Here is a 4,721-nt window from a genome sequence, read left to right on the forward strand (position 1 = left end):
AGTTAATACCAATTTGATGCTGAGCACATGTGGTGCTTGTCTTTCCATTCTTGGGATACTTGGCTTAGTAGAATGCATTCCCACTCTTTCCAGGAGAACACAAGAGATGCTATATCACCATTGTTTCTTAAAGCTGAATAGTACTCCATGGAATACATATACCACATTTTATTAATCCACTCATGCATTGATGGACACTTGGGTTGTTTCCACATCTTTGCAATTGTGAATTGTGCTGCTAAAACAGGTCATGATATTTTAAAGATGAAATTCTAAAAAGAGAAGCATAGAGGAGCTGTGCAATGTGTGGAAGACCAAGCACACACCTGGGGAGAGGTACCTGCGGTATCCTGTGCTCCCCAAATTAGACCCTACTGCTGCCCTGAACCAACTCCAGGATCAGTGTGAACATGCTTCAGAGGGTTTGCAAAATCCCCTTTAGGTAATGAGAACATGATGCCATTTTGCTGCATTCCAGTGTTACAATGTCAAGGTTGCATCACACTTTGGGCCTCAGAATCCACACTGCCCGTGACACTGTTGTGCATTAGCTGTGACATGAGCCTCACTCAGCTGAGGGGATTCAGGTCTCACAGATTGTCCAATGCAACTGCTGCTTCCTCTGCTTTGGGCCCAGGGCACAAGAGTGTGGCCAAGCAGGAATCCACTGAAGTTCGTCCTTACATTTCCCTCTTGCCAGGCAGGTCCACACGGGCCCAGGTTCAGTCAATGGGGCTGTCAAATGCTTGGCACAGTAGCCAGCCCTAATCTCTGTGGAAGTCACAATGTCAGTGTGAGTGGTCAGGGCCACTGTCCACTGCTGCAGGTGGCCCTGTGGTCATACTGGACATTCACTAGTGTCCCCTCCCACCTCCACTGTGGATCCTTCCAACACATGCGCACCACTTTGCAATGAAGCTTGCTGTGTGTTGTTTCCTGATGGAATGACTCAGGCCTGAGCACTGCAGAGCCATTGTGCTTGGTCCTTGGCCATGCTCAGGAATGTGGTTTTGCAATTGTCCTCCCCAGTGGTGAGTGCAGTGGAAAAACCCACAGACACTGCCTAGGCCTGAGGGACTGCCCCTGCCTCCGTGGATACACACAAGCTCAGCCTCAAAGCAAAGTTAATGCGTATCAGTGGGAGAGTGCTTTTCACTGTTGACTGGTCCACAGTCATGAAGACCCCAATTGAGGAGCATCAGACCAGGTCTCACATTCAGGGGAGCACACTGTGCCCCCAGTAGGCATTATCCTCCCTGGGAACCAGGACATCTAACCAATCTCTGCCTAACATTGTGGCAGTAAGAAGAAAGATTTCACAAGTTGTCACCACGGTGTGTTGATAGGAATTAATCTCACCTCTAGCCCTGACTGTAGACCCAGGTGCCACAGCACTCTGTAGTGCCAGCACATGCTGCATTCTTTGTGACCAAGGAATCCCTGCAAGGGACCTTGGTGTAGGTTAATCAAGACCCATATGTCAATTTTTGACATTGCTGTGATTACCACTGTGGTCTCAAGAAACTCTTGTCATGAGCTTATTGGAAAAATAGGCCAAGAGACAGAAAAGCTTTCAGGAGTTTTGCAGGTCTTTGCCTTGAAATAATCTGTGGACGTGTTAGCTCACAGAATAGAAGTTGCTTCGATCAAAGTCAGGCATTGTCAGAGGATGTTTGCACAGCAAAATTCCTCTTTGCTGCCAGCCATAGCCCCGAGCTTTTTTGTAAGGCAGAATCTTGGTTAGGGTATGTGGTCGAGAAGCTGATTAACATGCCTGCACAGCAGATAATGTGCAGCTGGAACTATCCTAGACTTTGAGGCTATTCCTGCTTCACTCCTGACTACATGTCTCTGTGTTTAAAAGAAGTAGATTAGAGTAGTACACAGACTCAGTGTTCTCATTTTATACATTTTGTCTGTAATTTATATGCTCAGCTACGTCTGCCTCTAACTTGGGCCTTACAATGCTTATCTTAGAAAAATTTGTAACCGTCAATTCTTTTAGACAGAATTAGGTAAGGATCCCCTGGAAACCTCAAATAATGGGCTGTACACATCATTCTTTAACAAAAGACAACATTTGCTTTAACAGTAAGTACTGATGTGGGATTTCACTCAGGCCCCCTCAGCCCACGGGAATGCTGGAGGACCCCTGATTCCCTCATCACTTTAACCTACAGTTTGTCTCTGTCTCAATTATTTCTCCATCTATATTATTTCTCTATTACTATTATTTCCAAATCTATTGCGATGATCCTGCCTTGGGACCTGTTTTGCTGGGAGCGTGGCTACCTCCTGGTATAAGCTTACATGTAGAAGAGCTTTTCCAATATTTCCTTCTATACATCTTCTGCTCACCACTCACAAAAAATAATTCATGGCAGATAACAGACTTAAATCACACCATAATTTACCTCCCACAGCCAGTACGACAGAGAATCTCACAGAGGACTATTCCCCAGTCCCCTGTTAGAGGACCTGATGCAGTGACTGGATGGAAGCCTGTGTGGGAGGTGGGCCCTGCCTGTGTGCACCACGGAGTGTCCATGATTACGCCCCTGTTCAGACTTGGAAACCTGTGGAACATTTCTTGTTTAATCTGAAGTGGTGACGTGACATTTGGGAGCGTGTTAGCAGGTAATAAAAATCACCGTCATGATTTTTTCTCCCTGCAGGCAGCACCTGTCACCAGCATGTGGATTATTTATGAGTGTGTCATCTGGCCTTGGCGAGAAGACCCGTGCATTGCATCTCAGTGTCTTTAGAGTGCTCTCCCTGTGGAATTTCCCTGACAGTCACGTGCATGGAATTAGCCAGTGGACGACAGTCATCCTCGGCAGCCAGTGACTCCAGCACTGCCCAAATGGTCCTTGAATTAAGTGACTACAGTGGCACGGCTGGATGACTTGCATCTCCCAACTTCATGTACTTTCACCCACCAAGGCATGCTGAGGCCCTCCCTCTGCCTAATTGAAGTCTGTGGGCAAAATATACCAGCGGTAACCTTAACAGGGCTCCTTAACTGAGGCAAAGATCATGTGATATCAAATTCACTGAGACCTTTGACTCTGGGAGGTACAGCAACTCACCTTGACTGGATCCAGCCCGGGTGTGTGTTTTTCCAAACCCAAGGCCTCACTCAGGACCACTAGCCGTGTGATTACCGGGCATGCAATTCAATTAATGGTGTCAGCCTGATATTTCCTGGGGCCAAGGGCTCCACCTCACAGTAAAAGACACTAAACATGGGGTTTACTGGCAGGTGCTGGCCTGACTGAGAGGTTCACCTGCGTCAGGAATTTGGTATGGCAGGTATGTGGCCACCACGTCCAGTGCAAGGGGGCTTCCTGCATGAATGTGCACAGTTCCCTGTACTGTGGGGAAGGGATGCAATCTAGCAGGATGCAGATGTACCTGAATCTGTGGACCTTTCATGGTAATGAATAGGAGCAGGAGTAGGAGCAGCACCAGCCCCTAACTTTACCTGGCATCACTCCAAGTGGCCCATCTCAGGAACACGTGGTGCTGCCCAACACATATAAGCTTCTCATGCAATAGGTTAGCAGGGCAGGAAACAGTCACCGTCTTGGCAAGGGCAGTGCCTTTAGGATTACTTGTGGCTATGTTTACACAACGAGTAAGGGAGGAATATATTTAGATTCCAGTAATTCCAGTGGAGTATTCTTTGGAAATCCCAGGTCTTGACAATATGTACACAGATGCAAGTTAAATGCATAATTGACTTGATGATAATTAAACTCATTAGGATATGACCTCTGCCGTTGCAATGTTGGAATCCCCACACGCTCAGTGCAGTGACCGTGCACCAGGCTATCAGAGACAAAACCACAATGGCCCCTACGTCTGTCTATCGCCACCTCATTGCCAAATTATAAGGAGCTGCCATCATCCGTCTTTTCCAAACAGATTCCGAATCTTATTTCAAAATAGATGTCACTTCTGCACGTCTACGTGAGCTTTTCCTCACCTGGCCCACATCAACTTCATAGCACATCACGCCATTATCACAAGATTCTGGGGAGGCAGAGACATGACATCACACCATGGCCTTTGCTCCCACACATAAATGCCACCATCCCATAGCCAAGAGATGCTGGAATGTGTGTGCAGTGGGGGAGAGTCCATGGGTGGATGCTCCCATCTTCCCCACGTAGGTGAGCATGACGGTCTGAGGACAAAATATATACCTGGAGAAAGTGAGCAGCAGTTGCAGGTCTTGTAAGGTGGATTTAGTGTAAACACTGATACTGGTGCTGTCCCCCTACTACGCTGACTTTCTTATCTTAAAAAAAAGAACTGAAATATTCACAACATCCTCTCTGTCACTGAACATTGAAGATGCCCCGAATCCATGAGAGAGCAGCTGGAGCTGCTCGAGAGGTCTGTATGTTTCCACAACAGGGACCAGTTTGCATGTGATCTGCATATAGACATGGATGGAAAGACTTACAGAATATAAAATGCGTGGCCTGCGAGTGTTTCTTCCCATCTGTAGGTTTTCTGTTTGCTCTCCTGATAGTGTCCTTGGCTGTGCAGAAGCTTCTTAATTTGATCCGGTCCCATTTACTTATTTTTGTTGTTGCTGTGATTGCCTTCGGGGTCTGGGGGATGGACACGCTTGTAGCTCTGACTTGGGCGGGGCAAATGCAATATATGTAACATAAAGAATTGTACCCCTGTAATATTCAGAAATAAAAAAA

General features: G+C 46.9%; 1 protein-coding gene across 1 annotated transcript in view; it reads right to left on the reverse strand.

The window, feature by feature from the left end:
* The window catches only part of LOC105825941 (Ig heavy chain Mem5-like), a 27,684-nt gene that overhangs the window by 18,072 nt on the left and 4,891 nt on the right, over positions 1–4,721 (reverse strand). The window lies entirely within an intron of this gene.

This window comes from Propithecus coquereli, unplaced genomic scaffold (genome assembly GCF_000956105.1).
Source record: "Propithecus coquereli isolate 6110/MARCELLA unplaced genomic scaffold, Pcoq_1.0 Scaffold836, whole genome shotgun sequence".
Taxonomy (NCBI): Eukaryota; Metazoa; Chordata; class Mammalia; order Primates; family Indriidae; genus Propithecus; species Propithecus coquereli.